This window comes from Muscardinus avellanarius (genome assembly GCF_963383645.1).
Source record: "Muscardinus avellanarius genome assembly, chromosome: 2".
Classification (NCBI taxonomy): Eukaryota; Metazoa; Chordata; class Mammalia; order Rodentia; family Gliridae; genus Muscardinus; species Muscardinus avellanarius.
In genome coordinates, this window is record NC_137787.1 from 122,747,023 (window position 1) to 122,774,016 (window position 26,994).

The following is a 26,994-nucleotide window of genomic DNA, read 5'->3' on the forward strand; positions in this document are numbered from 1 at the left end:
ACAGGAAATCTAAGCATCTAAGTGACTAATAAGTAAAAATAAAAGCAAACAAACGAGCTCTGTCTCCTACAGAGGCAGCAGGCAGGCGGCTGACCTGCCCCGTGGCTGGCCATCACTCAGCCCTGTAAACAGAACTGACATCTGCATCTCCCTTCCTCAGGGCCTCTGGACCTCTTCTCCTCACTGGGGTCTGCTGGTACCCAAGAAGGGCTAGCAGCTGAAACCCGAACAGTAGCCAAGATTCATCAGAACCCTGAAGCTCTCTGCAGGACTACAGATTCTAGCCTTTCACAGAGCTCAACGCACGACCCCACCTCATGCCATGATAGTATCTCAGAAATCAGAATCTCTCAGTTGATAATTACTGATGCTTAATATGCTATATGCTTTACATATGTTATCTAAAAGCCTCAAAACAACCCTGGTGGTTCTATTATTGTTCTCATTTTATAGATGGGGGGGGTGTTCAGAGAGGTAGAATGGATTATCTTAGGTCACACAGATAGTAAGCCCTGGAGCCAGGATTTGCTCTCAACTCCTGCTTTTAAACACTGTGAAGGTCGGGCGTGGTGGCACACGCTTGTAATCCCCGTGCTTCGGAGGCTGGGACAGGAGGATCCACAGGTTCAAAGCCAGCTTCAGCTACTTAGTGAGGCTCTCAGCAACTTAGTGAGACCCTGTTTCCAAACAAAGTATAAAATAGGTCTGGGAGTATAGCCTAGAGGTAGAAAAGCCCGTGGGTTTTACCCCCAGTACCACCAAAAATAAATAAATAAACAAACAAACAAACAGGGTGAAGGGAGCAAAGCTGTAAGCCCCCCACTCCAGTTCAGGAGACATATTGTTGTATTCAATTTACTGAAATCCCACCCTCTCCGTTTGGTAGTGGTTTCTCAGAAGAGGCTAGGGAGGAGGGGAAACTCCTGTCTCCACATTTTTAAGGGTTTTTGTTTTGTGGTGCTGGAAATGGAACTCAGGAGCATTCTTCCTTTTAGCTACACCCCAATCCTATTTTATTTTTATTCTAAAAGAGGGTCTACAAAATTGTTGAGAGCCTCACTCAGGTGCTGAGGCTAGTTTTGAACGGGAATCTGCCTGTCTCAGCCTCCCCTGTGCTACCATCACAGGTGTGTCCCGCCACACCCGGCGGGGTTTTTTCTTTGAAGACCTTCTCTCAAGTAGCGGTTCTGCCCCACGGTTCACTGGCTGGTGGGAGGGATCCCTTGGTAGAGACTCTTAAGTGGTTCATTTGGAGCCACAGGAAGGTTCACTGTGCTTTAACACCCCCCCACACACACACACATGACTGCCTGGAGAGATGGGGTGCCAGTGTCTGAACTCTTCAGCCCAGATTCTCACCCCAGGGGAGAAGCTTCATGTCTAGACATGCCTGGGGGGGGGCACTCAAAGATTATAGCAGGAGCTGCGTGAGCATTGTCTCCAGGTGGCATTATCAGTAGTGATGTCACCACATTTTATTTTATTTTATTTTTTCGTGTCTGGGGGTGGAACCCAGGGGCATTTGACCTCTGAGCTACACCCTCTGCCCTATTTTTTTATTCATTATTTTGAAACCGGGCCTCACTAAGTTGCAGAGGGCCTCACTAAGTAGCCAAGGCTGTCCGCGAACTGCGATCCTCCAGGTCTCAGCCTCCCGAATGCTGGGATTACAAGCGTGCGCCACCACGCCCGGCTTCACCAGATTTTATCTTCCTCTGTCAGTCTCCAGCCCTGTGTTTGGTTGTGAAGGTGGACAGGGCGGGGCTAGTTGGCTTACAGCTGCCCCTAGAGCTGAGGTAAGCCCCACCATCAGAATCCCTCTCTACTCTCTAGCTCTGTGGCTTTGATAACATTCCTCACTTCACCATAACCAGCTTCTCATCCCTGCTACATTGTGAAGATTCAGCGTGACAGTGTATGGAAAGGACTAGGGCAGGCCCTGAACTTGCCCCAGAGCTCAAGAAATGGTGGCTGGCATTGCTTAGCATGGAGAAAAGCCTAGCCACCTCCTTCCTTTCTTCCTTCCTTTTTTCCCTCCTCATCCTTTTCTGTCTTCTTCTTGTATTGGGACTTGAACCCCAGGCATTCTAACTTCAAGCTCCATCTCCCAGCCCTTTTTTATTTTTTATTTTTTACTTTGAAACAGGGTCTTGCAAAGTAGCTGAAAGGTTTGTTAAGTTGCTGAAGCTGGCCTCAAACCTATGACCCTCCCGTCTCAGCCTCCCCAGTACTGGGGTTGCAGGCATGCACCACGGCACCTCACTTGGCCAGCCTTTTTAAGTTCTACACTTTCTTAGAATAGATAAGTAATTTGAAGCTCCCCAGGGTGATGATGCTTAACACATAAGCACTGATTTTCAGAAGGGAAGGAGGGGCTAATTAATATGGGCAGAGAGAGAGTGTCAGGAGAGTGTCAAGGCCAGTGGGTCTGGAGTGTGCAGAAGGAACAGACGGGAGCCAGCTTCAAGGCACGGACTACACGGCCAACCATCTGCTGGGAGAAAGGGACACCTTCACACAGGGCTGGGAGAGGACCTGATGGACCAGGCAGCCTTGAGAAAGAGAGGAAGACAAGCTGCGTAGATGCCTCAGAAATGGTATAGTGGTGGTCATGGTGGTGCATCCCTGTGGTCTCAGTGCTTGGGAGGCTGACACAGAAGGGTCACAGGTTTTGTTTCAACCTTACCAACTTAGTGAGACCCTGTTTCAAAATTAAAAAGGGTTACAGTGCAGATTGGAGGTAGGATACCCCTGGGTGCAATCCCCAATACAAAAGAAGGGAGAGAGGCGGGGGGAGAACATGAGAATGGTACGGTGATTCTTCAGATAATTAAAAATCGAATTACTATATGATCCAGCAGCTCCACTTCTGAGTTCTCCTGAAAAGGACTGAATCGGGGACTCAGACACTCATTCGCCTGGTTCATAGCTGCATAATGGCTAGAAAGTGAAAGCATCTCGGGTGTTGGGAGAAGGAAGGATGGATAAGAAAACTGTGACATATGTCTGCAAAGGAATGCTATCCAGCCTTAGAAAGGAAGGAAGCTGCCGTGTGTGGTGCACGCCCGCAATCCCAGTCCTTGAAAGGCTGAGGCAGAAGGATCACAGCTTTGCATCTAGTCTAGGCAACTTAGCAAGACCCTCTTCCAAAATAAAAACGTCTGGGGCGTAGCTCAGAGGTAGAGTGCCCCTGGGGCTAATCTCCAGCGCCGCACATGCAAGTTCACAGAGGCAGAAAGTAGAATGAAGGCTGCTGGAGGGGAGTAGGAGTGGGATGTGGGGAGTCGTTGAATGGGTGCAGAGACTGCGCTGTATGAGACAAAAAGAGCTCTGGAGATGGATGGTAACAAGGACTGCCCAGTACTGTGAACGTACTTACTGCCACCAATCGGCAAATGGAAGAGGAGACAGAAAATCCAATGTATGTCATATATATTATAATTAAAAACAAAGTGTCCCCAGCGCCTAGCCTGCAGGCCACACTCTGCACACAGTCTTTGGGATGTGGGACGAGGGAGACGGTGGTGATTCTGTTTCTGTAACTGTGACTGATCTCAGTGTGTATCTGAGGGCTCTGTAAGCCCCTGTGGTGGTTTGGATAAGTTGCTGAGGCTGGCCTCCAGCCTGTGATCCTCCTGTTTCAGCCTCCCAAGTAATGGGGTTATAGTCATGGGCCTCCATGCCCAGCTGTAGTTTGGGTATGAAATGACCCCCACAGGCTCTTGTCAAAGGCCTGGTCCCCAGCCTGGAGGAGGCAGAGCCTTTAGCAGAGGAGGCCTGGTGGGAGGTAGCTCAGGGGAGGGGAAAGGCCTCCTCTTGAAGGGGCTGTTGGGACCCCAGCCCCCTTCTTCCGCTCAGGTTGGCTTCTTTTTTTTAATTTATTTTTTTATTGGTGCATTATATTCATACAACTTATTGGGGTAAAAAACTTGTGTGTATAAACATGTACTCATCGCTGATTTAACCCCTACCCAAATACCACCCCATTCCCTCCCCGTCCCTCCCTTCCTTGCTTGGCTTAGTGATTGACTTCGATATGTTTAAGTACATTGTGTGCTTTAGAGATTTTTCTCTTCCCCCTCCTTTCTCTTCCTTTAGGTTATCTTGTTTGCTCCTCTTTTCTCCCTAACTCTCACATATTAGGGAAAGCATCTGATTTCTTATTTTATGTGCCTGACTAATCTCATTTAGCATAATGTCCTCCAGTTCCATCCATTTCCCTGGAAATGACGTAATTGAGGTTTTTTTGATGGCTGAGTAAAATTCCATTGTGTACATATCCCACAGTTTTGTAATCCATTCATCTGTTGATGGACATCTTGGCTGGTTCCATAGTTTGGCTATGGTGAATTGTGCAGCTATGAACATAGATACACATGCATGAGTTTGGTAGTTTGGTTTCTTTTCTTTTGGGTAGATACCCAACAGTGGTATTGCTGGATCAAATGGTAGGTGTGTTCCCATTCTTCTGAGGATTCTCCATACTGTTTTCCAAAGTGGTTGCACTAATTTGCAATCCCACCAACAATGTCTTAGAGTTCCCACTTCTCCACATCCTTGCCAGCATCTGTTGTTGTTTGTGTTTTGAATGATTGCCATTCTAGTTGGAGTTAGGTGAAATCTCGGGGAAGTTTTGATTTGCATCTCTCTGATTGCCAGTGATGTTGAGCATTTTTTCATGCATTTATTGGCCATTTGAATTTCTTCTTTTGTGAAGTGTCTATTTAGTTCATTTGCCCATTTTGTTATTGGATGCTTTGTTTTCTTAGTGTTGAGTTTCTTGAGTTCTCTGTATATTCTAGATATTAGTCCTCTATCGGAGGGGTAGGTGGCAAAAATCTTCTCCCATTCTGTTGGCTCTCGATTGAGGTTCTTGATAGTTTCCTTTGCTGAACAGAAGCTCTTCAGTTTCATGCAATCCCATGTATTGATTTTCCTTTTAATTTGTTGTGCCTTTGGGGGTCTTATTGAGGAAATGTTTGTCTGTGCCTATGTGTTGTACTGTTGGACCTATGCCCTCTTCAAGGAGCGTCAAAGTCTCTGGTTTAATTTCCAAGTCTTTGATCCATCGTGAGTTGACTTTTGTACAGGGTGAAAAAGTGGGATTAACATCCAATTTTCTGCATATGGTTAACCAGTTTTGCCAACACCATTTGTTGAAGAGGCTATCTTTTTTCCAGTGTATGTTTTTGGCCCCTTTGTCAAAAATCAATTGGCTGAAAGTGTGTGGACTTGTTTCTGGGTCTTCTATTCTGCTCCATTGGTCTATATATCTGTTCTTTTGCCAGTACCATGCTGTTTTTATTACAAAACATTGGCTTTGTAGTAGAGTTTAAAGTCAGGTATTGTGATTCCTCCTGCGTGGTTTTTGTTGCTGAGAACTACCTTGGCTATTCTGGGCTTTTTGTTATTCCAGATAAATTTAAGGACTGATTTTTCTATGTCTGTGAGGAATGATCTTGGTAGTTTAATGGGCATTGCATTAAATCTGTAGATCACTTTTGGGAGGATGGCCATTTTAATGATATTTATTCTGCCAATCCATGAACATGGAAGATCTTTCCATCTTCTAAGATCTTCTTCGATTTCTTTTTTCAGTGTTTTATAATTTTCTTTGTAGAGATCTTTTACCTCCTTGGTCAAATTTATTCCTAGGTATTTTATTTTTTTGTGGGAGATCCTGAGTGGAAGTGTTTTCTGAATTTCTTTTTCAGTGGATTTATGGTTGGTGTACAGGAAAGCTTCTGATTTTTTAAGATTGATTTTGTATCCAGATACTTTGCTGAATTTGTTGATCAGTTCTATAAGCCTTTTGGTTGAGTTTGTTGGGTTTTCTAAATATAGTATCATGTCATCAGCAAATAGTGAAAGCTTAAGTTCTTCTTTTCCTATTTGTACTCCTTTGATTTCCTTTTCTTGCCTTATTGCTCTGGCTAGAGTCTCTAGTACTATATTGAAGAGAAGTGGTGATAGTGGACATCCTTGTCTTGTTCCAGTTTTTAGGGGGAATTCTTGAAGTTTTTCCCCATTTAATATGATGCTGGCAGTGGGCTTGTTGTAGATTGCCTTAATAATGTTGAGATATGTTCCTTCTATTCCAATTCTCTGCAGTGTTTTTATCATAAATGGATGTTGAATTTTATCAAATGCTTTTTTAGCATCTATTGAGATGATCATGTGGTTTTTGTCTTTGATTCTGTTTATATGATGAATTACATGGATTGATTTTCGTATATTGAACCAGCCTTGCATCCCTGGGATGAACCCTACCTGGTCGTGATGAATGATTTTCTTGATGTGGTTTTGAATACGTGTTGCTAGTATTTTGTTTAATAGTTTTGCATCCAAGTTCATCAGAGATATAGGTCTGTAGTTTTCCTTCCTTGAACTGTCTTTATTCGGTTTGGGTATTAGTGTGATGTTGGCTTCATAGAATGTATTTGGGAGAGTCCCGGTTTTTTCTATTTCCCGAAATAGTTTGAGTAGTATTGGGATTAGCTCTTCTGTAAAGGTTTTATAGAATTCACTTGAAAAACCATCTGGTCCTGGGCTTTTCTTTGATGGTAAGCTCTTTATTGCTGTTTCAATCTCTTTGATTGTTATTGGTTGGTTTAAGTGTTCTATATCTTCTTGACTCAGTTTAGGAAGGTTTTATTTATCTAGGAAGTTGTCGATTTCCTCCAGATTTTCCATTTTGTTGGAGTATAGTTTTTCAAAGTAGTTTCTGATAATCCTCTGGATTTATACACTGTCAGTAGTAATGTCTCCTTTTTCATCCCTTATCCTCATAATTTGGGTTGATTCTCTCTTTTTTTTAGTTAGGTTGGCCAGTGGTTTATCAATCTTGTTAATCTTTTCAAGAAACCAGCTTTTGGTTTTGTTGATTTTCTGTATTGTTTTTTTATTCTCTATTTCATTAATTTCTGCTCTAATTTTAATAATTTCCCATCTTCTGCTGGCTTTGGGGTTCAATTGTTCCTGCTTTTCAAGGGCTTTGAGGTGTGTCGTAAGGCTATTTATTTGAAGATTTTCTGTTTTTCTTATGTGAGCACTCAGTGCTATAAACTTTCCTCTTAATACTGCCTTCAAAGTGTCCCAGAGGTTTTGATATGTTGTTTCTTTATTTTCATTTGTTTCTAGAAATTTCTTGATTTCACCTCTTACATCTTCTATGACCCATTCTTCATTCAGAAGTGTGGTGTTCAGTCTCCACATGTTTATGTTGTTTCTTTGGGTCTTCTTATAGTTGATTTCTAGTTTCATTCCATTATGGTCTGAAATGACACAGGGAAGTATGTAACATTTTTTAAATTTGCTAGTGCTCATTTTGTGTCCCAGGATGTGATCTATTTTGGAGAAGGTTCTGTGAGCAGCTGAGAAAAATGTGAACTCTGCTGTAGTTGGGTGAAATATTCTATATGTGTCCAACAGGTCCATTTGGTTAATGGTGTTCTTTAGTTCTGAGACATCTTTACTGACCCTTTGTCTGGAAGATCGGTCTAGTATTGTGAGAGGTGTGTTGAAGTCTCCCAGTATTATTGTGTTGGGATTTATGTGTGACTTCATGTCACAAAGAGTTTGATTTATGAAAGTAGCTGCCCCTATGTTTGGGGCATAGATGTTGATTATTGTTATTTCCTCTTGCTGGACTATTCCTTTTACCAGTAAAATGTGACCTTCTTTGTCTCTTCTAATAAGTTTGGGTTTGAAGTCTAACTTGTCTGATATCATAGTTGCTACTCCTGCTTGTCTTCGAGTACCATTAGCATGGATAACCTTGCTCCAGCCCTTTACCTTGAGTTTGTTCCTATCTTTACTTGTAAGGTGTGTTTCTTGTAAGCAGCAGATGGATGGATTCTGGCTTTTAATCCATTTTGCCACTTTATGTCTTTTTATTGGGGAGTTGAGGCCGTTTACATTCAGTGTGATTATAGAGAGATAATTTTTAATTCCCAACATGTTAAGATCTTATTTCTGTTTGAGATACTGTTTATTCTTCTTTGCTTAGTTGTCTGCTAGATGGGAATTCTTGTTTCTTTGGTTCTGGCGTGTATTACCCATTTCCTCTTTGCAGTTAATCTCCTTGAGTACTTTCTCTAGCGCTAGTTTTGAAGACATAAATTCCTTCAGTTGCTGTTTGTCATGGAAGCTTCTTATTTCCCCATCTAATTTGATGGATAGTTTTGCTGGGTAGGAAATTTTTGGCTGGAAGTTGTTTTCTTTCAGAGTTTGGAATATGTTACTCCATGCCCTTCTGGCTTTCATAACTTGGTTTGGGAAGTCTGGAGTGATTCTAATTGGTTTGCCTCTGTATGTCACGTGGCCTTTTTTGTTGCCTTTAAGATTCTCTCCTTGGCTTCCACATTAGTCATTTTGACAATTATGTGGCGTGGGGATCCTCTTCTTTGATCCTGTCTAAAGGGAGTTCTATAAGTTTCCTGGACCTGTGTATCAACCTCTTGCTCTATGTTTGGAAAATTTTCTGCTATTACTTCCTTGAAGAGATTGTTGATCCCTTTGGTTTCACCTTCTTTTCCCTCCTCTATTCCAATTATTCTTAGGTTAGCTCTCTTGAAATGGGCCCATATTTCTTCAATGTCAGATTCCTGCTGTCGGTTTTTTTTTTCTAAATTAGAAACTATGCGTTCATTTTTGGAATGGTCATCTTCAAGAAGCGAGATTCTATTCTCCATGTGGTCTAATCTGTTGTTTATACTTTGAATTGAAGCCTTCACTTCATTAATTGCATCCTTTATCTCTTTTTGACTCTCTCTAAATTCTTTTCGAAAGTCCTCTATTATTTCTAGAGTTATTTTCCTAATTTGATCTTCTAGAGATCTTTGGATTTCTGTGTTATCAGATTCTGATGTTGTGGGGTTGTGGGCATTCACTGCTCCATTGTTATTTCTCTTTCCCATGATTTTGGAAGTTTGTGCCTTCTCTGGGTTCTTCCCTGAGTCACTACGAGTTCACTTAAGATGTTCTGGATCTCGAGTCTGTCGTATCTCAGTCACCACTACTCCTTTACTGAGTTGTATCACAAAGTCTCAGACCCAGGGAGTCAATTGAGGCTGCTTAGACCGTGGGGGGTGCCAAGTTGGGTGTTCTCTAGCGGGGAATTGTGACTATGGTATGATATCTCTGCCACTGCCACTCCCCCACTGGGCTGCACCGCTAAAATCTCCGACCCAGGGAGACTATCTGCGCAAGTCCCTGGGAGTGCAGTACTGGGATTTCTCCCCTTGGGGCCGCAATTTGACTCACGTTTGTTCAGTGCGCTGATGGAGCTGTAGTGAACTCGGTGGATTCGATGCTGCCGCCACTGGCAATATGGCACCACTGCCATGCCCTCGGCCGTGATGTGGCCTATTTCTTCTCTGGTTTTGAGCTCCGCTGAGTCCCTGCCAGGTGTGCTGTGCCCGGCCCTTGGGAGCTTTAGACGCTCCTTGCACCGGAGAAACTGCTGACTGCCGCCCGGCTGTTCAGCAGCGGCTTACCTTGGCTCGCTGTCCACCCCTCCTCTCAGGCGTCTGGTGGCTGGTTGTGTGGGTTGGTCTAGGGCCGTCTGGTGAATTCGCCGCTGCCGCCAGCAGTAAGATGCTGCTTCTGCATCCTAGGCCGCGAGGCCAGAGTACCTCCTCTCTGGATTTGAGCTCTGTTTTGAGTCTCCCTCCTCTCTGGAGCCTGGTGCTGCTAGGGGAGATGTAAGCTGCGCCGCTCCAGCTGCTCTGTGCTGTGGCTCAGGCTGCTCCGCACCACGGGTCTGGCCGCTCTGGCCTCTCTGGCTGCTCTGCACCGCGGATCCGGCTGCTCCGCACTGCGGGTCTGGCCACTCCGGCCGCTCCGGCGGTTCCGCGAAGCGGCTCTGGCTGCTCCGGCTGGTCTGGCCGCTCCGCTCGGCTGCTCCGGTCGCCCCGCTTCGCGCCGCGGCTCTGACTTCTCTGCGCTGCGGCTCTGGCCGCTCCGGCTCCTCAGGCCGCTCCACGCTGCGGCGGGTGCGGCCCTTCGGGCTGGTTTTTTTCTGGTGTCTTGTTTTTCCAGCCCTTTTTCTCTGTCCCTTGTATTTACCGTTTTTATTTCTTTGCTGGTGGTGTTTTCTGGCTCTGAAAGGCGCTGGTTTTGTGGTAATAGAGTTCGATTGTTAGCAGGACTTGTAAGTGCCGCTTTCCTCGGTCGCCATCTTACCGGAAGTCTCAGGTTGGCTTCTTGGCTCCCATGGGGTAAACAGGCCTCCTCTGCTGTATGTTCTCACCATGATGGCTGGGTCATCACAACCCACAGTGGCAGGGTCAAGTGACAGGGACTGAGACCTCTAAAACCAGGACCAGAAATAAACCTGCCGCCCTTAAAGGGTGATTCTCTCAGGTCACAGTGACAGAACGCTGACACATAGCATGGCACCCTAGCCCTCTTCACTCCGAGAGAGTCTAGGATTCAAGTGGACATGAACTGGGATAGAAGACAAAGGCTTTTGTTTGTTTGTTTGTTGCTGTTTTAGAGTACTGGGGACTGAACTCAGGGATGTTCTACTTCAGAGCTACATCCACAGCCCATTTTATTTTGAAACAGGGTCTCACGAGGTTGCTGAAGGTCTTACTAAGTTGCTGAAGTTGGCCTGGAACCTCTTAAGTACTGGGATCATAGGTATGTACCACTACACCTGCCTCAAGGGCTTTATTTATTTATTTATTTAGTGGTACTAGGGGTGGAACCGGGGGCTTTTCTACCTCCGGGCTATACTCCCAGACCCATTTTATACTTTATTTGGAAACAGGGTCTCACTAAGTTGCTGAGAGCCTCACTCAGTAGCTGGGGCTGGCTTCCAACCTGTGTGATCCTCCTGTCTCAAGCGTGTACCACTATGCCCAGCTTCTCAAGGGCTTTTTTTTTTTTTTTTTTTTTGGTGGTACTGGGGTTCCTGGAAGCCCTTCTACCTCCGGGCTACACTCCCAGACCTATTTTTTACATTTTCATTTTGGAAACAGGGTCTCCTGCATGATCCTCCTGTCTTCGATCCTGGCTTCGAACCTGCACGATCCTCCTGTCTCTGCCTCCCAAGCGCGGGGATTACAAGCGTGAGCCACCACGCCCGGCTCAAGGGCTTTTTAAAAAAACATTTTCTACAAGTGGATCTTCTCAGCTTTAATCAATTCCCCCAATCCTATATTCTTTTTTTAAAAAAAATTCACAATTGATACCCTTATCTAACAATTTTTTATCTCTCTGACACCTGCACCATTATGCAGTATGTAAACCCTTACTGCTTTCTCAGGACAGAGTCTCTGTCCTTGGAGATGGACAGCTGGCTTTAGAGGCACAGAGACCTGGACAGATCCCCTTTTCACGTTTCAGAAGCTGTGCAGCCTGGGACAACCTGATTAGAACCTTCATCTCCTCATCTCTAATGTAGAAATAAAACACCTGCCCTGTGCCGTGAAAAGGATTAAATGGGGCCATCTGTGTGAATGGTCTGGACTTGACTGGTCTCTAGAGAGTATGTGAGAAAAACAGCTGCAGAGGGCGTGCACGCAGGCCCAGGAGGCCGTGAGCGCCGTGCTCTTTTTATTTACTTTTATATTTTATTTGGAAACAGGGTCTCTTAAGCCAGCGAGGCTGGCTTCGAACCTGCGCGATTCTCATCTCCGCCTCCCAAGCGCGGGGATTACAAGCGTGCGCCACCACACCCGGCCCCTAACCCTATTTTTTATTCTTTATTTGGAATAAAAGTCTCAGTAAGTTGCAGAGAGCCTCAGAAGTTTCTGAGGCTGTCCTCAAACCTGCGATTCTTTTTTTAAAGACCCACTGCAGGCTCATGTCTTCAACATCTTCCCTGACCCCCTTTAGTAGCAATAAATACCCTGCTGATGCCATAAAACCTTAAGCACACCTCTGTTTAGTACCAAAAAGCATGTGCTTCTTGAGGGATGTATATATTTTTAAAACTTAGCTTACCTTGGTATCTACCATAATACTAAATCAATGGTAGGTACTGGGTATTCGATAAAATAATCAATAATAGCAGGGTGTAGTGGTGCACACTTGTAATCCCAGCATTCAGGAGGCTGAGACAGGAGGATTGTGGTTCACGGAGAGCCTCAGCTACTTAGTGAGGCCCTTCACAACTTAGTGAGACCTTGTTTCAAAAATAAAGAATAAAAAATAGGGCAGGGGGTATAGCTCAGAGGTCAAATGCCCCTGGGTTCCATCCCCAGACCTGCAAAAATAAAAATTAATAATAATAATAATAATAATAATAATAATAATAATAATAGTACACTAGTAGTTACTATGATGTGTATACCAACATATTTCATGAAGACTATCACAAATAAAATGTAAAATAAGAGAAACAGAAGTCAGTTCCCGACATCAGGGATCTAACAATCCAGGCATGCGGCTACTTCTGTTTGACTCATTTTTATATTTTGTGTTAAAACATTAATTCCTTTTAGGTCCAAAATTCTGAGCAAACTCCTAATAACCATGATAGCCCACAAGTATCATTTGAGATGAATCATGTGACCTGTGTAGAATTTTATCCCCTGACCAAACTATTCCATTTAAGACCCAGATCAATTGCTCCCACCCGCAACTTCATGGTGCAAGAGAACAGATGAGAAAGGACAGAATGATTCACCGTTTACTTGTAAATAGCCTTTGGATAGTGAGGAACAAGTCATGAGGACGATTCTAGGTCATCTTAAAACAGAGGACTACGGCACAGATCAAAATGTTCACGAAGAACAATTCACAGCCAAGCTTTAGACCCAGGAGCGAGGAAAGATGAACCAGAGGTGTGCCGGGAAACGAACGCTAATGAGGGAATTATATTCTTGGGAGTTCAAAGGCCTAAATTTGGTGGGAGGAAGCCCTAAAAATGCTGGGGTTCCGACACCTTCTAGATGTCCTGCACTGCTTGAGATATACAAACCTTTCCCTGAGCCTGTTTCAGAATAAAACTGGTAATGTTTACAAGTAATAAAACTGAAGTGGCATTTCACCTGTGGTCACCGCCATCCTCTGAGGCGGGGTGCAAGCTGGGCTCTCCCTGTCTTCCTTCCTTCAAACTTCAGAATACGAGCGCAGGTTTGGCTATCAGACATACATTATAATCCCACATCTGCTATTTAGTAGCTGTGTGACTTACAGAAAGTTACTTCATCTTGGTACCTAAATTTTTTTCCTTTTTTGTTGCTGCATTTTGTTTTGTTTTCCTGTTGTTTTTGGTACTGGGGCTTGAACCCAGGGGTGTTCCACCACTGAGTCACACCTCTAGCCCTATATTATTTGTTTGTTTTTGTGCCACTAGAGATTGAGCCCAGGGACATTCTACCACTGAGCTTCACCCCTGGCCCTTTTTATTTTTTACTTTGAAACAGGGGCTCACTAAGTTGCTGAGGGTTTTGCTAAGTTGTTAAGGATGCCCTCAAACCTGCCATCCTCTTATCTCAGCCTCTCAAGTATTGAAATTACAGACATGCACCAAGATGTCCAGCTGTGTTTTCTTTATTTTAATGAGTTATAACTCAGATGTTATGAAGCACATCAATCTTATATGCACAGCTGGATGAGCATATGTGTGGACATGTGTGTGCACTGGAATGTCCCCAAAGGCTCATGTGTTGAAATCCCAGTCTCCACTGCAGCAAGGTTCAGAGGTGAGACATGGGGCAGGGTTGGAGGAGGAAGGTCACAAGGGGAATGACCTTGAGGCCTATGTCTGTCCCCAGCATGCCTCCCTCCCTCTTTGTTTCCCCTCCTCGGCTACCATGAGCTGAGCACCCTCCTCAGCACACCCCACTGTCATGAAGCCAGCTGACTATGGACTGATCTTTGAAACCATGAGCCCAAATAAACTTTTCCTCTTCTAAGTCGTTCTTGTCAGGCATTTTGGTCACAGTGACTACAAAACTGTCTCATATGTCCTTCTTCCTGAATGCAGATGAGATCTGTGATTTGTACCTAACAACAGAATAGGGCAAAGAGGATAGTATACCTCACTGCCATGAATATGTTAAGTTGTGTCAGACTCCAACTTAGGGATGAAGTGAGAGACTCTCCATGCTGGCTTGATGGAGGCAGTGGCCACCCTGGAGAAGTCCACCTGGTAAGGAGCTGTAGGTGGCCCTAGGACCTGGGGCAGCCCCTGCCACCAGCCATCAAGAAGCTGTGGCTCTCACTGGACAGCCCCCAAGAAACACATTATGCCAACACCAAGACTGAGCTTGGCAGTGAATTCTTCCCCAGTCACACTTTCAGATCAGAACACGGCCCAGTCCACCACTTGACTGAGCCTCATGAGATGTTGTGAGGAAAGGAGCCAGCTCGGTGTCCTCAGCCTCTTGGAGAGTGATACATGTGTGTGGTCTTTACCCACTATGTTCACGACAATCTGTTCCACGGCATAGAAAACCGACCAGACTGATGTAACCACCATTCAGATAAAAATATAGGGCATTTCCAGCTGCTCAGAAAACTCTGCCATGTTTAGAAAACTTCCTCCCAGTTTACCCCAAGGGTGAACATTGCTCTAACCTCCATCACCACAACCTTTTTCTGTTCGGTTTTGAACAGTACAGTACTTTGTTTACTTTTCTGACTTCTCCACTCAGCATTACATCTACCAGATTCGTTCATGTGGTTCTGTGTAACTTCAGTTTATTCTTTTCCAAAAAACTAGGTAAATAAAAGATGTAGGAGTATCATTCAGAGGCAGAATGTCCTTGGGGATCCAAAAGGAGGCGAGGGCAGGGGGAGAAACTCTTTCAAAATATAAAGTAGAGCTGGTGGAGCTAGGTGCAGGCGCACACTTGTAATCCCAGTACTTGGGAGGCTGAGACAGGAGGATTGCAGGTTCGCAGCCAGCCTCAGCTACTTAAGTAAAGCCCTCTACAACTTAGTAAGAGTCTTCTGTTTGAATCTACCATGTCCTATTGTATTGTTTATGGACAATTAGGATGTTGGATTGTTCAGCTGCCATGAACATTCTTAAATAAGCTTTTAGTGGAAAAAATCACCCTTCTGGTTTTGGTACCAGGGATTGAACCCAAGGACGTTCTACCTCTGAGCTATATCCCCAGCCCAATATTTTTATTCTTTATTTTGAAACAGGATCTTACTAAGTTGTAGAGGGCTTTACTTAAGTAGCTGAGGCTGGCTGCGAACCTGCAATCCTCCTGTCTCAGCCTCCCAAGTACTGGGATTACAAGTGTGCGCCTGCACCTAGCTCCACCAGCTCTACTTTATATTTTGAAAGAGTTTCTCCCCCTGCCCTCGCCTCCTTTTGGATCCCCAAGGACATTCTGCTTCTGAATGATACTCCTACATCTTTTATTTACCTAGTTTTTTGGAAACAGGATCTCATTAAGTTGCTGAGAACCTTGTTAAATTGGTGAGATTGTTGGTCTCCAGCCTTTGACCCTCCTATTTCTTAGCCTCCCAAGTACTGGGTCTATAAGCATGTGCTACAACCCCAGCTACCCCCCTTTTTAAACAAGATCTCGCTAAATTGCTGAGGGTCTTACTAAGTTGCTGAGGCTGGTCTCAAACCTGCGATCATCCTGCTCAGCCTCCCAAGTACTGGGATTACAGGCATGTGCCTCTGAGCCTGGCTAAATCATCCTTCTTTTAGGTATACACCAGGAGTGGTATTGCAGGGCGATTGATAGGGTTTGTATCTCTTTATCTTTAGTAGGTACCACCAGGCGTTTTTAAGAACAGCATACCAGTTTACACTCTCACAGGTGATGAAAGAGCTCCAGGTGCTCTGTCCTCAACAGCACTGGTATTATCTCAGCCTCCATCTTGTCATCAGAAAAAGGAAGAACGATGATGCCCACTGCCCGGAGACATCTTGAGTACTCGGCGATGTCATATAAAAATGTCTACATAAAATAACACTTGCTGGGGTGATGGCGCAGGCTTGTAATCCCAGCATTGGGGAGGCTGAGACAGGAGGATTGCGGTTTGCAGACAGCCTCAGCAACTTAGTGAGGCCCTCCGCAACTCGGTGGGACCCTGTTTCAAAATAAAAAGAATTAAAAAAATAGGGCAGGGGGTATAGCACAGAGGTAGAATGCTTCTGGGTTCCATCCCCAGTACCACAAAAACAAAACAAAACACTTTTTTGGTAAATGGTAGGTATTTGTTTACATTTTTCTAGCTTTGTTACACAATTAAAAGTGGCTGGACTGGGGTTCAAAACTGAAAGAACTAATTCTAAGCCCCATACTACATATTGTGTGTGTGTGTGTGTGTGTGTGTGTGTGTGTGTGTGTGTGTGTGTTACTGAGAATTGAACCGAAGGGTGTTCTACCTCTGAGCCATGCCTCAGTCTTTTTGTTATTTATTTATTTATTGGTACTGGGGATTGAACCAGGGCACTCTACCTCCAGGTTATAGCCTTAGTTTGTTTGAGACAGGATAACAGGATCTTGCTAAGTTGCCTAACCTGTGATCCTCCTGTCACAGCTTTATATGGGTGTGCCAACACACCTGGCCAAGCTCCACACTCTTTCAATCACACCCACCTGCCCCCTTCCTAGTCATTTAGTGGCCTTCAATCTCCATAAATGTTTCAAAACTATCACCTCTTTTCAGCTGCGTGTGATGGTACACACCTATAATCCCAATACTTGGGAGGTTGAAACGGGGGTGGGGGGTGTCGCAGATTCAAAGCCAACCTCAGCAACATAGTGAGATTCACATCAACTTTATGAGACTGTTTCCAAATAAAAAATTTTAAAAAATAGGACTAAAAAATAAAAGGACTAGAAGTATAGCTCAGTGGTAGAATGCTTCTGGCCTCAATCCCCAGCACCATATACACCCCAAAATAAAAATAAAACAAAGTAATATACAAAATAAAAACAAAAACAAAAAACTTAACTTCTTTTAGATTCTGTCCTCCTGCACAGCTCCCCATAGAATATGTCTTTCTCCACACAGCTTGAAAGGTCACCAGGCTGGTGGCTACGTGGCAGCTGGTACCAATGGGATGGTAGCTGTGGAGAGTGTGTGGTCCTCCCTCACCAGCCATACTCTCCTCTCCCCTTCCCTGGCCCGGCCACATGCAGCATCAGCTCACTGGTACCAGTTCAGTCAATCGCATGTGCTATGTGGGTGTGGAGCTGGAATGTCCCCGTCTCAGGTGTCCCCCGCAGCAGTGTCCTGAGTGGGGTTTTGGAGGAAGGGATTAGGTGATGATGGTGCTGACCTCACTGGTGGTCAGTCCACTCGGACGAGTTGCAAGGTTGGGAGATCGGGGCCGCCACGGCTGACGCCACCACGGGCTGCCAATAGAAGGGCGCAGACAGGCCCCTTCCCTCTGTGCCTGGCCTCACTCTCTTCCCCCTTGGGTGACAAGAGGCTGGGCTTCAGCTACCAGCCTCTCCACCTGCCTTCTCCACAAATACACATTATTTCCCTTTGGCTGGCAAATGCTGATTGTAACTTTAAGCCACTGGAAATCTTCTTTTTGCTATTATAGCTTATAGAATTTTAAATCCAAATAGGTGCTCTATTTCTCTTCTATCGAGGGCGCACTAAAATTGAACTCAGGGGTGTCCTACCTCTGTGCTACACTCCAGCCCTTTTTATTTTGAAACAGGGTCTTGCTAAATTGCTAAGGCTGTCCTCAAACCTTCAGTCCTCCTATCTCAGCCTCCCAACTATTAGAATCACAGGTGTATGCCACCACACCTGAATCTCTTCTATTTTAATATTTTTATGAAACAGAAAACTTGAGGGCTCTAGGCTGGGCATAGTAGCCCACTCTTGTAATCTCAGTACTTGCAGGTTTGCTGCCAGCCTCAGCAACTTGTGAGGTCCACTGAAACTTAGTGAGACCCTGCTTCAAAACAAAGAATAAAGCTGGGCATGGTGGCACACACTTAAAATCCCAGGATTTGGGAGGCTGAGACAGTAGGATCATGGTTCGCAGACAGCCTCAGCTACTTAGTGAGACCCTCCTCAACTTAGTGAGACCCTGTTTCAAAATAAAGAATAAAGGGCCAGGCGTGGTGGCGCATGCTTGTAATGCTCACACTTGGGAGGCGGAGACAGGAGGATCCCACAGGTTTGAAGTCAGCCGCGCTGGCTTAAGAGACCCTGTTTCCAAATAAAAAAATACAAAATAGTCTGGGAGTGTAGCCCGGAGGTAGAAGAGTTTCCAGGAACCCCAGTACCACAAACAAACAAACAAAATAAAGCATAAAAAAATAGGGATGAGGGTGTAGCTTGGAGGTCAAATGCCCCTGGGTTCCATCCCCAGTACTACAAAAAACAAATAAATAAATAAATAAAAACAATAAATACAGCTGTAGCTGTAGCTTGGAGGCAGAATGCCTCTGGGTTCAATCCTCAGTACTGCAAAGAAAGAAAGAAAAAAAGAAAGAAAAAAGAAAGAAAGAAAGAAAGAAAGAAAGAGAAAGAAAGTTGGGAAAGAGAGAAAAGGAGGGAGGGAGGGAGGAGAAAGGAAGGAAGGAAGAAAGAAAACAGAGCCCAAGGGCTAATTTTGGTGACTGTTCATGTCTGTACCTTGAGGACCTCGTGGGCCTGAGCCTTACCAGGCTCCCGGGACGGCGAGGGTTACTCTAAACCCTTCCTGTGGGCCTCTGACTGTCTCCTGCCCTTCTGGAATCATCTTGCCCTTGGCTCTGGTATAAGTTCAAATCCTCCCTTTGCTCCTTTGTTTGCAGATGGAGCTCGCATTCCACCAAGGCCACTCACCAGAGCGTGACAAAGTCCTCCTCTCAGGCTGCACAGTGAGCTTGGCTTTCCGGGCACAGAAACTCATGGAAACCATGAATAACCAACAAGCAGCCCTGTAAAATCAAAGGCGACTTCTGTGTCCCTGTCCCCCATGCCTCCCTGCCTGGCTGCCTTGAGCTTCCCAGCTCTTTCTGCACACACGCCTGTGAGAACAGAATGCTCTTGTTGATGAGTTTTGCTTATCTAATTTGTTTGGTCCATTAAGCCTATGTCCCCAAAACATCTTATGTGTGTGGGTACCAGGGAAAGATGGGGCCAGCTGCGTGCAGAGACTCCCAAGGCTCCAGCCAGGTTCTAGCTCCAAGTCAAAGCCTCCACACCAGCACCAGACCCCAGCCCTTTTTATTCTTTGTTTTCAGAGTATTGCTAGGTTGCTGAGAGTCTTGTGAGGTTGATGAGGCTATGATCTTCCTCTTTTAGCCTTTCAAATGCTGGGACTACAGGTGTGTGCCATCACACCTGGCCATATTTTCATTTTAGTATTGTTGTGGGCTGAATGGTGCCCCTCCCCCCAGAGGTTAGAGTTCTAACCCTAGTTCATGGGAACTTATCTGAAAATACAGTCTTTGCAAATGTAGTGAAGTTCAGATGTGGTCATACTGGAACAGTGTGGACCCTAATCTGATTGGTGGTGTAAGAAAAGGGAAATTTGTTCTATTTTGTTTGTTTTGGTACTGGGGATTGAACCAGGGGATTCTACTTTTGAGCTATACCTCCAGCAATTTTAGTTTTTTTTATTTTGAAACAGGATTGTGCTAAGTTGCTGAGGTTGGCCTTGAACCTGTGATCCTCCTGTCTTAGCCTCCCAAGTGCTGGAATTACAGGTGAGCATCACCACGCCTGGCTGGAAGCAGCTGTCTGGAGGCTTGTCTCCTCCCATCTTTGTTTCCCAGCTCCCAGGAAGTGGGCATCTTTCCTCCACCACACAGCGCTGCCATGATGCCCCACCTCCCACAAACCCACAGCAGTGGACTGACCAACCTTCTTCTAAATTGTCTATTCCAGGCATCTTGTCATAGGGAGAGAAAGTGACTAACAGTGAGTTCTGTTTTTCCCAATTTTTCAGGAGAGGAAACCAAGGCACAGAAGTACCACGTAGCAGGAACTGGGACCCTGGCAAACCCTGGGCTTCAACTACATCTTCTGATTTCTGTTGCATCCACCTTTGCAAAATTGAAAGAGACTTGGATTCAGTCCACAGACCAGGAATCTGAAGTCCAAGGAGGCAGCGTGACTTTGTCAAAAGCACACCGCCACTAGTGGATGTCCCCACCTAATTCTGAGCCAGATGACCACGAGTCATAAAACTAGTGAGCATATTCAGTCAAATTTCCACCTACTGCACAGGTCTGTTGCACCCAAGTCCATCCATCTATTCCTTAAACAAATGTTTCTTGTGGTCCTGTTATGTGCCCGCCTTGGGCTAGGAACTATTTGTCTAAGTCTGGTAGGCCCAAAGAGGCCACAACCTTAGTAGACATTGTGGCCCCCAATGCCGACCTCATTGAATTCACTTTGGAATTCTAGAATCAAAATGTGTCTTAGGCTTTTTCTGAGAGTTTCTGAGTTATTTTTGTCCATTATTATTTGTGATTCAAAATAAGATTTGTGTGGCCTGACAATAAAAGACCTTCAGAAACTCAGACGAATAATTTCCTGCTAATACTCTGCTTAGGAAAACTTCTCTCCCACACACCAGCCCGGCCGAGCCTAATGCTCTCGGAGCCGCTCCTGAAGCTGAGTGCTGATTAAAACAATGGAGAACGACTTAAATTGGTGCAGGAAAGTGAATACTTTGTTTATCGAGATCAAAGACTGATCTAAAAAGAATTATCCTTACCACCAGGTGTTTTTTTTTTTTTTGGGCGGGTCTGGGGATGGAACCCAGGGGCATTCAACCTCCGAGATACAACCCCTGCCCTATTTTTTATTCTTTATTTTGAAACCGGGTCTTACTGAGTTGCAGAGGGCCTCACGAAGTAGCTGAGGCTGTCTGCAAACCGCGATCCTCCAGTCTCAGCCTCCCGAATGCTGGAATTACAAGCATGCGCCACCATGCCCAGCTACCCCCAGTTTTTGTTTTTTTCTTCACATCAAGTAGATCTGCAAACTCCTGTGAGGCTAACATGCCCTCTGCGGGCAGGCAAGCCAGTGCCTCTGGGAGATGCTGAGCTGGCGTGATGCCTCTCAGCACAGCACACACCATCAGCATCTCAGCACAGTCCTTCAGCAGCAGCAGTGCTAAGGACAGCAGAGAGCTCCCGCATTGGGAAACGGACTCGACCTGCAAGTGCGATTGAAGCGTGAAAGTGAAGCTCCATGTACAAGTTCAAACTCTGAGTGATGGCTTCTTGTAAAAGGAATTAAAGTCCAAACAGACCATTTTAATTTTGAATAAATATGGTTGTATAGGACACACAACCGTTAAATCCACATTAAAGTACTTCTATAGGCGCATGCCTGTAATCCCAGTACTTAGGAGGCTCAAACCAAAGGATCATATAAGTTCCAGGCCAAGCATTCCATAAATTTGGGAGATCCTGTTTCAAAATAAAAAAATAAAAAGAACTGGGAATGCAGTTCAGGGATAGAACACCCCTGGATTCAATGCACAGCAACACACACACACACACACACACACACACACACACACACACACAAGGGAGTCTCCTTCGCCTTCACTTCTTGACCTTGTCCTGGGCAGCCACAGCTTCCATGGCTTTACGGACGGTCTCTTCATCCCCAGGAACTGCATGGGCTTGATGGGCTTCAAGTTCTTATCCAATTCATAGACAGTGGGAATACCAGTTGGCAGGTCCAGCTCCATGATGGCCTCTTCAGACAGACCCTCCAGATGCTTGACGATACCCCAAAGGCTGTTGCCATGGGCTGCAATCAGGACATGTTTCCCCTCCTTGATCTGGGGGACGATTTCTTCATTCCAAAAGAGCAGAGCTCTGGCAACAGTGTCCTTCAGACTCTCACAGGAAGGCAGTTGATCTTCAGTGAGGTCTGCACACCTCCGATCCTTACTGATAGTGCTGTAGAAAGGATGATCAGGCTCCATCGGAGGCTGTGGGACATCATAGGAGCGCCTCCAGATCTTTACCTGGGCCTCACCATGCTTGGCAGCAGTTTCTGCTTTATTGAGGCCAGTAAGACCCCATAATGGTGCTCATTGAGGCACTGAGTCCTCACCACTGGCAGCCACATCTGGTCAATGGCATCCATCACTGTCCAGAGAGTCCACATTGCTCTTTTCTTCACTGAGGTGAAACATGTCAAATTCATAACCAGCATCTCGCAGTGACTGCCCACCACGCTTCGCCTCCTTGTGGCCCGCAGGGCTCAGGTCAGTGTCGTACCAACCACTGAAGCGGTTCTCCACCATCCCGGATCAGCACCAGCTTGTCGGTGGCCATGGCAGCGGGCTGGCGATGCTATTCTTTATTTTTGAAACAGCATCTCACTAAGTTGCAGAGGGGCCTCACTAAGTAGCTGAAGCTGTTTGCAAACTGCGATCCTCTGGTCTCAGCCTCCCAAATGCTGAGATTACAAGCGTGCGCCACCACGCCTGGCTTGACAGTTTTTTTTTTTTTTTTTTAATGAGTATTAGTCTTTCAGGGCCCCGATGACAATGTATCTCACACCGGGTGGCTTAAACAACAGAAATTTACTGTCTCATGGTTCTGGAAACCTGAAGTCCAAGACCAAGGTGCCAGCAGGTAGTCTAGTGCTTGAGAGGCTGAGACAGGAGGATCACAGGTTTGAGACCAACCTGGGTAACTTAATAAGACTTAAAGGTTTTTACATAGACTTTCAATTTGCCAACGTTTGACTCGAATGATTGAATATTTATTTGTTTATTTGTTTAATGGTACTGAGGATTGAAACCAGAGGCATGCTACCTTTGAGCTACACTCTCTGCCCTTTTTTTTTTTTTTAACTTTTGTGATACTGGGGATTGAACTCAGGGGCATTCTACCTCTTAGCTACACCCCCAGCCCTTTTAAATTTTTGTTTGGAAACATGGTCTTGCTAGGTTGCTGAGAGTCTTGCTATAATTGCTGAGGGCTGGCCTCAAACCTATGATCTTCCTGTCTTAATGTCTCAAGTACTGGGATTACAGGTCTGTACCATCACACCTGGCCCTACCAAGGTCTTTAAGTAACTGCTTTTGTCAGCTTTTTTGTTGCTGTCACAAAAATACCTAAAAAAACAACTTAGAGGAAGGAAGATTTATTTGGCTCACAGTTTTAGAGGTCAGTCAATGGTTGGCCAGCTCCAAGGCAGGAGTGGCTCAGCAGCAGGGCTATTGGGGGGGGGGAGAGAGAGAGAGAAAGAAAGAGAGAGAGAGAGAGAGAGAGAGAGAGAGAGAGAGAGAGAGAGAGAGAGAAACAGATACGAGGGACAGACAGTCCCTAAAGCTACAACCCCCAGTTTTCCACCTTCAACCATTCCCTACCTCCAAACCTGGCTGCACTGCACTGGCAACACATGAGGTTCTGGGGGAGATTTTAAATCCAAACCACACTAGTGACCGGGTCCCAGAGGCAGCACCATGACCCATGGTCTTCCTCAGCAATTGCACCCAGGCTTTCCAGCGGCCCCTCTCTGACCTGAGTTTCCCACTCTAGATGTGGCATCACGTGTCATCCCTCATCAACCTTGGTGGATCATTTCAGCCACTCTCCTGGCCCCTCTTGTGGCATCGGTAATGAGAACCAGAAGCTGGAAAGTTTGATCTCACTGCCTTGCTGAACAGTACTGACTTCTGGTCTTGCAAGGACACTTCACAGAGCAACCTGACCCTCATATGCATGCGCGGAATGGAGCCCATGCACACTCTTCTGGGTGAGGCATGTGCTCTCAGAGTCCGTGGTCTTTAAATGAGTAAGAACCTCTCGCCTATCAAGATGACCCCCTTAAGAAGACCCACTCTCCTCTTGCCAGGAAGCATTTCACGGGGGGACCCCGCTACTAAGCCAGGATTGGCCCACATTGCTGAGGAGCCATGTGTGGCTCTGGGCATCAGTTCCACCCGTTCGCAGCCAGCACCGCTTCTTCTGCCCTCATCTCTGTGATAAAGAGCAGCAAGAAGTCAGGCCAGGGCCTCCATGGGGCCCAGAGCGGAGCTACTCTCCAGTGGGCAGTGGGTGGTCTGCCTGCTGGGCTGCTACTTCAGGTGGCTTGGAAAGGCCCCACAGAGCAGCACATCATCTCCGTCTGCAGACCACCCGTCACTGCCCTGTCTTCCCTAAACCCACAATTTCACTGTCCTCTCTAGTTATGAGGGAACCACAGTTTAAAAATATGATATGGAGAAAACACCACCAGCAGAGAAATAAAAACTGCAAGTACAAGGGAGAGAGAAAAGGAAGGTTAGAAGAACGGCCAGACGCCAGAGAGGAAACCAGCCTGCATTCCAGCGGCAGCAGAGCCGTGCTGCCGGCGCCATCTTCCCTCGCAGCGCCAGGCTCCAGAGAGGAGGGGGACTCAGAACGGAGCTCAGACCCAGAGAGGAGATACGCTGGCCTCATGGCCTGGACGCGGCAGCAGTGCCATACTGCCGCTGCAGCAGAGAATTTGCCGGACGGCTCCAGACCAGCGCACTCAACCAGCCACCAGGCTCCAGAGAGGAGGGGCGGACAGCGAGCCGAGGTGAGCAGCTGCAGAACACCGGGTGTAATTCAGCAGTTTTTTCGGTGCAAGGAGTGTCTAAAGCTCCCAGGGGCCGGGCTCAGCACCCCCTCCAGGGACTCAGAGTGGAGCTCAAAACCAGAAAAGAAATACGCCAGCCTCATAGCCGAGGGTGTGGCAGCGGCGCCATATTGCCTTCGGTGGCAGCAGTAAGTTACTGTTTATTGTCATTTTGTGAAGCAGAGAAACAAAATTTGGGTGTTCATGGTTCCTGACTTCTGACCCCTGCTACTCCACCATCACCCAACCCTCACCACTCGAAAAAGTGCTCTTTACCTGTTAACTCTTCTAAATCCATACTACTAAGACTGGACTATACACAATACCCACAATCAGTGGGAAGACAACAGAAGAAAAGGTCTGAGAATGTTGAAAATGTGAGAACCAGGAACAGTGGAGAAACGACAGAAGTCATGAATACTGACCTACAAGAAATGCAAGAAGGGGAGTTCCAAATCTTGATTTACAATATGATGAAAGGATTTAAAACAAGTCTAGAGGAGATGAAAGATGAGTTGGAAACACTAAGAAAGAATCAGAAAGAGGTCTGGAATGAAATGAATCAATAAATGAAATGAAGACAGCAATAGAAAGAAATTCTGGAAGATTAGATGAAATGGAAAACAGAATATCAATGTTAGAAGACAGTACATCTAAAACCAAAAACATGGTTAGCTATTTACAGAAATCTTTATAGCAACAAAACCTGAACATCTAGCAAATATGGTATAATATGAAGCGTCCTAACTTACGGATAATAGGCATTGAGGAAGGGATAGAGGTACAGACCAAGGGCATCCATAATCTCTTCAAAGAAATAATTTCAGAGAATTTTCCAAAAATGGAAAGAGACTTGGACCTGCATGTCCAGGAGGCATAAAGAACTCCATTGAGACAGGACCAAAGAAGGATTTCCCCATGCCACATATTAACCAAAATGACCAATATAGAGACCAAGGTAGGAATCCTAAAATCAGTGAGAACAAAAGGACAGGTGACATATAGAGGCAAAACAATTAGAATCACCCCAGACTATACAACCCAGGTCAGGAATGCTAGGAGAAACTGGTACAACGTGATTCACACCCTGGAAGAAAATAACTTCCAACCAAAACTACTCTATCCAGCAAAACTACTATTCAAAATCAATGGGGAAACAAAAGTATTTCAGGATAAACAGAATCTTAAAAAATTCATGAATTCAAAGCCAACACTAGAGAAAATTCTTAAAGAAATAAACCATAAAGAAGAAAATAGAAGCAGACTTCAGAACCAGAGAAGAGAGGAAGTTCATAAGTGGGCCATTTAAGTAAAGAAGAAAGACAAAACCACCCAATAGTAGACAGAACACAAAATGGCAGAAAAAAAATCATATTTCAATAATATCTCTTAATGTCAAAGGACTTAACTCACCAATCAAAAGACATAGACTGGCAATGTGGATTAAAAAACATAATCCAAATATATGCTGTCTGCAAGAAACCCATCTTATAGCCAAAGACATTCACAGACTGAAAGTGAAAGGATGGAAAAAGATATACCATGCTACTGGAGACCAAAAAAGAACAGGGGTAGCAACCCTGATGTCCAACAAAACAGACTTTAAACTAAAACACATCAGAAGAGACAAATCAGGGCACTTCCTTTTATTAAAAGGAACAATAAACCAAGAAGATATAATGATAGTAAATATTTATGCCCCAAACGTGGGTGTAACCATATTTATAAAACAAACCCTGCTGGACATCAGATCCCAAATAGACCCAAATACAATAATTCTGGGAGACTTTAATATGCCTCTCACACCACTGGATCGATCTTCAAGGCAATAGATGAGTAAAGACTCCTTAGAACTAAAGAAAACCATAAACCAAATGGACCTAATAGACATTTACAGAATATTTCAGCCAGGAACTACAGAATACACATTCTTCTCAGCAGCCCATGGAACCTTCTCCAAAATAGACCACATTCTGGGACACAAAGAAAGTGCCTGCAAATTCAAAAAATGTAACATAATTCCTTGCATCTTTTCAGACCATAATGGAATAAAAGTAGAAATCAACAACAGGAAACTCAAAAGAAATTATTCAAATGCATGGAGATTGAATGATACACTATTGAATGATGAATGAATAAGAGTGGAAATTAAGGAAGAAATAAAGAAATTTATGGAAACAAATGAAAACAGAGACACAACCTACCAAAATCTATGGGACACTATGAAGGCAGTATTAAGAGGAAAGTTTATTGCATTGAGTGCCCACATCACCAAGTAAAGAACCTAATGACACAACTCAAGGACCTAGAAATTCTGCAACAGTATTCCCAAAGCCAGCAGAAGGCAAGAAATCATAAAAATCAGAGCAGAAATAAATGAAATAGAGAACAAGAAAACAATTCAAAGAATCAATAAAACAAAAAGCTGGTTCTTTGAAAAGATTAATAGAATTGATAAACCCCTGGCCAACCTAACCAAAAGAAAAAGAGAATCAACTCAAATTATCAAAATTAGAAATGAAA

The 26,994-nt window shown here is 45.0% G+C and overlaps 1 pseudogene across 1 annotated transcript; it reads right to left on the minus strand.

The window, feature by feature from the left end:
* Positions 1-21,449: 21,449 nt before the first annotated feature.
* Positions 21,450-22,193, minus strand: LOC308259067 (phosphoglycerate mutase 1-like; annotated as a pseudogene). Its single transcript has one exon. The product of its transcript is annotated as a phosphoglycerate mutase 1-like (transcript).
* Positions 22,194-26,994: the final 4,801 nt, after the last annotated feature.